Source organism: Gigantopelta aegis, chromosome 12 (genome assembly GCF_016097555.1).
Source record: "Gigantopelta aegis isolate Gae_Host chromosome 12, Gae_host_genome, whole genome shotgun sequence".
NCBI classification, from domain to species: domain Eukaryota; kingdom Metazoa; phylum Mollusca; class Gastropoda; order Neomphalida; family Peltospiridae; genus Gigantopelta; species Gigantopelta aegis.
The window spans coordinates 35099416-35106719 of NC_054710.1; the positions used below are offsets into that span (position 1 = coordinate 35099416).

The 7304-nt window shown below is 41.4% G+C and overlaps 1 long non-coding RNA gene across 1 annotated transcript; it reads left to right on the forward strand.

The window, feature by feature from the left end:
- Positions 1-2044: 2044 nt before the first annotated feature.
- Positions 2045-5985, forward strand: LOC121386918. The gene is made up of 2 exons (XR_005959736.1): positions 2045-2157; positions 4291-5985. It is a non-coding gene; the product is annotated as an uncharacterized LOC121386918 (long non-coding RNA).
- Positions 5986-7304: the final 1319 nt, after the last annotated feature.

Sequence of the window (7304 nt, forward strand, 5' to 3'; positions counted from 1 at the left end):
AAAGATTCCTTGCTGCTAATCGAAAAGAGTAGCCCTTGAAGTGTCAACAACGGGTTTCCTCCCTCAATATCTGTGTGGACCTTAACCATATGTCCGACGCCATATAACTGTAAATAAAATGTGTTGAGTGCGTCGTTAAATAAAACATTTCCTTCCTTCCCAGCTCATTTTGTCCAGTGGGTATCAGCTATCTACAGCCAATGGCTTTTGTGTGCGGATTTTCACACAGTGAAAAGAACAAAGGTTTCCTTAACAAAAATATGTAATTTGCATATACCATGAGCCGGGGGCGGGTCATACGTCAGTGGTACAGAGCTCGCTTGATGCGCGGTCGGTTTGGGATCGATCCCCTTCGGTGGGCCCATTGGGCTATTTCTCGTTCCAGCCAGTGCACCACGACTGGTATATCGAAGGCCGTGGTATGTACTATCCTGTCTGTGGGATGGTGCATATAAAAGATCCCTTGCTGCTAATCGAAAAGAGTAGCCCATGAAGTGGCAACAGCGGCTTTCTTCTCTCAATATCTGTGTGTGGTCCTTAACCATATGTCTGACGCCATATAACCGTAAATAAAATGTGTTGAGTGCGTCGTTCAATGAAACATTTCTGTCTTTGGGACTTTGTATTAATTGACAAAACAATCTAATACACGAGTGTATTCGGAAACTCCTAATCAAATTGCTGCAAATTCAGCGAGAAAACGTTTCGCTAACGTTCGCGAACTATTTGATTGGTTCTCGAACTGGTAATTCGGTTTACTGTGTAGCGTAAAAATCAGTCTGGAGAACGTTACCGACAAGTGGTTGACTTAATTAAGCCAGATTTCCATAGAAAATATATCTCTGGTTTGCACATTAACAGGGTCGTACATATTAAACACATGCTTTTGTTTTGAGGAAGGACCCTTCCTTCAGGTAGTACTAAACCTATTAACTTCCGGCTGGGTCAAAGTTCGAGGTGCACGGACCGTTTGATAGAAGACTTAACACTACAAGTCCTGTGACTGGTGATAAATGTGAGTGTGTTAGTTGTAAAACAAACAAAATAGTTTCATCTCAGCAAAAATGTATGCAATTCCATTTATTTGTTTATACCACTGTGTCATGTGGCCTTGTGCTTGAAACATGTACTCAAATTTTGTGCGAAACTAGGGGTGTTGTAAAAACATCTGGTTATACCGAAAATGAGTACCAATTTCTTCACTTAATACTTTGAGGTAGGGGTTGGGGTACGGATATTTATGGGTCATATTTTGGTTGATATAATGTTGCATATAGTTTTTTTAAACACACAGGTTAACATGGTTGCTTATGGGGTTTTATCAATGTGAGCAAATTGTCCGGAGTCGACGAAAAGAGATATGCAAGTATTTGGCGACAGAGGTGTGGTGAATATTTTAAATTCCACCTAATTTTTATTATCTTTTTTTCTATTTCTATACTTACTTTGAATATTGTATTGTATCGTATTGTATTGTACTCCCCCACTCTCATCCCCCCCCCCCCCCCCCCCCCCCCCCAGCAATTAAATATTTATTTTTTATGTTTAATGTAAATTCAGGGCTTCAAGAATTTTTCTTTAAATCCGCTAACCATGGGATCAGTGATTTAATTTTTTTTTACAAACATTCACTAGCCTTACTTTACTTTAAGTTAATACAACTGAACATAGGTGGTTGGGGTGAGGGTAGGCTATTCATATTTACAAACTAGACTTAACTGTAACATTTGTCTTTTTACTAGCCGTCTGCCATGGCAATATTAGCTATTTACTAGCCCCAGATTGAATATCACTAGCCATGGGAGTGTGGCTACCATAATCTAGAAGCCATGCTGTAAATAATCATGTTCATATATTTTACATTTTTCACACCCAAAAGACGATGTGTATTTTTGTGCTGGGGTGTCGTTAAACATTCATTCACTCATTCATTGTCATCAATTCATTCATTCCTCCCCAGTCTTCAGTGTGTTATGTAGATGAAAAACGTAACTGGTTGTGTAGAAAGTACAAGTTGTATGCAAATTAGGGAAATCTCCGTGTCTGGTGATAGTGGCGTATTGCAACAACGAGCAAGCAGGGAATATTTCGCTTCTGGTTGACTAAGAAGAAAACTTGCTGTACGGACAGACGTCTATACACAAAGACAGACCAAAGGTATGTTTAGATAGTGTAACATGGGAGACAAAATGCCGTGTTTTGTTCCATCAGTATTATTCAATGTCGGCGATCTACAAACGTACAAGCTGTGACTAGATCATAGATGTGCATCTGTATTCTATATATAGCTTATCTGCACAGACGTACCCTCGCGATCCCCTCTCTCACCCCCACCACCCTCACCCAAACGTTCCCTGTTCTGGATGGAGGGGCCGGTGAATGCCGACACCTGTGCTCATAAAAGGCGACAACAGCTTGCTCGGAATGAGCAAGCAACAAACCATGACCTGACCTGACCTCAGTATCTGATGTTGTTGACAGTTTGATAACACTGGCTAGCGAGTTAACCGCGAAGAATCTCTCTCTCTCTCTCTCTCTCTCTCTCTCTCTCTCTCTCTCTCTCTCTCTCTCTCTCTCTCTCTCTCTCTCTCTCTCACACACACACACACACACACACACACACACACGCCCGTCGAAACGATATCTAGAGTGTGGGGGCGGTGGCACATATTTGTATCTTTAGTATTATACAGTAGTCTGGATCAAGAAATGTAGGCCCAACATTCTCGTCAGCAAGTGAAATTCCAATGGTAGGTGAGACATTTAACTTTGTGGGGGCGGGACGTAGCCCAGTGGTAAAGCGTTCGCTTGATGTGCGGTCGGTCTGGGATCGATTCCCGTCGGTGGGCCCATTTGGCTACTCGCTCCAGCCAGTGCACTACCACCTGTACATCAAAGGCCGTGGTATGTGCTATCCTGTGTATGGAATGGTGCATATGGAAGATCCCTTGCTACTACTATAAAAAAAATGTAGCAGGTTTCCTCTCTAAGACTAGCAGTGGCAGTGGCAGTTTAAGGAGTTTTGACTATCAGACTATTAACTACTCACTTGCACCCCCCCCCCCCCCAAACAAAAAATCCTAGCTACGGCCCTGGACTGGTACATCAAAGGCCGTGGCATGTGTTGGTCTGTCTGAGGGAAAGTGCATATAAAAGATCTTATGTTGCTGATGACAAATGTAGGGTGTTTACCCAGTGGTAAAGTGTTCTCTCGATCCCCGTCGGCGGGCCCATTGGGCTATTTCCCGTTTCAGCCTGTACACTACGACTGGTATATTAAAGGTCGTGGTATGTGCTATCCTGTCTGTGGGAGGTGCATATAAAAGATCCCTTGCTGCATTAGAAAAAAATGTAGCGGGTGTCCTCTCTTGACTACGTGTACAACATTACCAAATGCTTGACAGTAGCCCATGTTTAATAAACCAATGTGATTTAGTGTTGTCGTTATATATCAAACTTGTTAACTTTAACTTTTACATAATTTACATTTTTATGTGTCAACTTCTCTTAAAGGCGTGTGTCTCACGATTGTTAGCTTACCGAAAACAAGGTCAAATGAAGATTAGATAAAGTTAACAACGTTATTTCCCCTGCTTTATGGCAACAAAGCGATAATTAAATACCGGCCTTGGTGGTGTCGTGGTTAAGCCATCTTACATAAAGCTGGTAGGTACAGGGTTCACATCCCGGTACCGGCTCCAGTCCAGAGTGAGTTTTAACGACTCAATAGGTAGGTGTAACACCAGTACACCTTCTTTTCCCTCACTAACCACTAACAACTAACAATTAACCCACTGTCCTGGACAGACAGCCCAGATAGCTGAGGTGTGTGCCCAGGACAGCGTGTTTGAACCTTAATTGGCTATAAGCACGAAAATAAGTTGAAAGAAAACAAAGATCATTAAATTACACACAGATATTATGATAACACGAGCGCTTTAACACACACAAACACACACACACACACACACACGTACACACACACGCACTCACGCACACGCACATACACACGCACACACACACATATATATATATATATATATATATATATATATATATATATATATCTAACTTACTGCACTAGATACGTTACTAGAACGTGACGAGAGTCCAGTCTAAGATTATAAAGATGAGTCATACTTCAACATCAGATGACGTCATCGTTCATTCCAGTTCAGCGACGGACTTACTATAGTATCCGCAACTGATATTTAATGGCTGATAAACATTTGAATTATTCTACTACTGTTACTGTCTTTGTCTAATGGTTAGTCGTGTTCTATTTTCTAGGTTCCTGTATACGGATGACGTCACCGTTGATTCCAATACTGCGACGGGGTTATTGTATCTTTCCAAGAAATATGACGTACCTGATTTAGAAGAGATATGTCTGCTGTATCTGGAGTCGTCGATTTCGCCAGAAACTGCATGCGTCCTCATGGAACAGGCGCATCTCCACGACCAACCAGATTTGAAGTTAAAGGCCAAGAAATATATCTGTGAAAATGGCGACTCTGTTCTGAAATCGCCTGGCTTCACTGATCTGTGTCACTCGTGTATTCTCGAGATCACGACAAGGAAGGGAGATAACCCCAGATAACAAGAGGAGCGCACTTGGGAAGGCTTTGATGAACGTGAGGTATTCTCTTCTTGATAAGAAGTATTTTGTGGAGAGAGTCTCACCAAATAAGTTGCTGACAGAAAGTGAAGAAATCACAATCTTCAAAAACTTCATCTCTCCCGATAAATCTGTTTTTCCTTTTAGAAAGGAAGCCGTAGTCAGTACTGGGAATGTCACTCCTGACAAGGTAATCGAAAAGGTAATCGCTGTTGATTGTTTTCAATCAATTGTCCGTGGTGTATGGCTTCCACAAAGTACAGAGTGGCAATACCACACACTGTGGTTTAGTGTCAATCAAAACTGTGTTCTGCAAGAGTTTGAGCTTGTTGCAAGTCATCGTGCAATGATAGCTTATGTGTACGACGTACATACTGGATACAGCGTTTCGAGTTATGATATCGTGTACGACAATCAGAAAATGGACTATGTTATTGAATCGTCCAGTACTAACCCTCTTATTAAAAACAGGAAATACATTTTGGTTGTTAGACATACAAGTCAACATGTAGCATTCTCGGTGAAGGTGAAAGACAAAGTACAGCACGGTACATTTATCTGTTCTTTTGAACACAATCATCCAGATGATTACCAAGTAGTGTCCAAGTTATTCTTCCGGGTGTGATGACTGGGGGTCACGAGTTGGGATCCTACATACTCAGCTATATACTTGTGTATATAATGTATATTTATGCATGTTCACATCTTTTATGTTGCTCATACGATGTGTGTTTTGTTTAAATACAGACGCGTGTCTAGGAATGTGAGTAGGAGGGGGTCGTGGCCACAGGCTCCCATTGGTGTAGGGGGAATGCTGATTTTTGCCCACATTAAACAAACAAGAAATTGCCTAATCTGGATAACAACATTTATCCGTAGTAGCAAAATAGCTATATACGGGTGAAAACGAATTACTACGCTTTTTTACATGAATTATTTGGTGGGTAGATTGATGGAAATGCATTGTGAAAAAGATTCACGCCAGCATATTTTTTTCGAATATTTCTATTGTTTTGTTGGGGGGTTTTTTTGGGTTTTTTTTTTTGGGGGGGGAGGAGGGGTTTCACTCAAGCACTGCATTCCCCCACCCCAACCCCGTTTTGTGTGCTTATGGTCTTGACTGTGGTTACTTAACTTTACGGGGGGCGGGGGGGGGGGGGGGGGGTCATGCTCACCTGTACAAATTATTGAGGAAAAATAATATTTGCTACAGTAGGAAGAGGTTTAGACCCCCGAAACCCTCCTCTGCGGACGCGCCTGAAATGTGTATTTGTAACATATTATTGCAATGTATCGATAACCAGGCAGTATACTTTATATGTTAGTAAGTGGTTCTTCACAGATTAGATATATTATATTCATTGTTATTTCTTCTTTCTTGGTCAATATTAATTTTACTGTGTTGCTGAATTCGCTGTAATGGTATGCCATGTTAAAAGGGGGACAACTCACATACATTATGATTTGGACTGAATGTCAAGCTGAGTAGGTTCCAGTGCACGCAATCAATTCCTATTGCAGATGATGTTAATGTATACTAATACAACAGATATAAGCAGCGAATCATCGCACCTCAGCGGTACATGAAGGAAAAAAATGTTTTATTTAACGACTCACTCAACACATTTTATGTACTGTTATATGGCGTCAAACATATCGTTAAGGACCACACAGATATTGAGAGAGGAAACCCGCTGTCGCCACTTCATGAGCTACTATTTTCGATTAACAGCAATGGATCTTTTATATGCACCATCCCACAGACAGGACAACACATACCACGGTCTTTGATATACGTCGTGGTGCACCGGCTGGAACGAGAAATATCCCAATGGGCCCACCGACGCGGATCGATACCAGACCGACCGCGCAGCATGCGAACGCTTCACCACTGCCTTTGATATACGTCGTGGTGCACTGGCTGGAACGAGAAATATCCCAATGGGCCCACCGACGCGGATCGATACCAGACCGACCGCGCATCATGCGAACGCTTCACCACTGGGCTACGTCCCGCCCCCTCGACGGTACACGAATAAACAAAGAATGTGTTGCACCTCACATTTAACATTTAATCTGTCTGCAAGAATATGGAGGTGACACACCATTTAAAAGACTTGGTAGATGGTTTTGTTAGTGACTCTCATTTTGGATGCAAATGACAGAACTTGACGCATTTATGAGTACCCTACACTGGTTTCAACATCGTGTGTGTACTGCACAACACTTGTATAACAAATACAAATAAAAGTACATTTATTTATGAGTACCCTACACTGGTTTCAACATCGCGCGTGTACTGTACAACACTTGTATAATAAATACAAATAAAAGTACATTTATTTATTGGAAATGGATAATGTCACATATCACTACCAACCGGGGGCCTAAATCACAAAGACCTCTTAGGCTTTGCTAGACAACAGATCATCCTCTTTGCAAGTATATTTTGCATTGCACTGCGATGTTGCAAAGTTGCGAGAGTTTAGTGAATTAGCTCCCAGAGTCCCACCTGTTTTTACTCCGTAAATATTTTGCGTTGCACTTTAAAAATATTTGAAACTTTCTTTTTTTAGTATAATGCAATCTGTAATGGGAGTCTTTTATACAGAGGTCAAGTGAGAGTTGTTTCCCTTTTCCGTACAGTCGAAGTAATAATAAAGTGATAATAATGTGTCCATCTAAT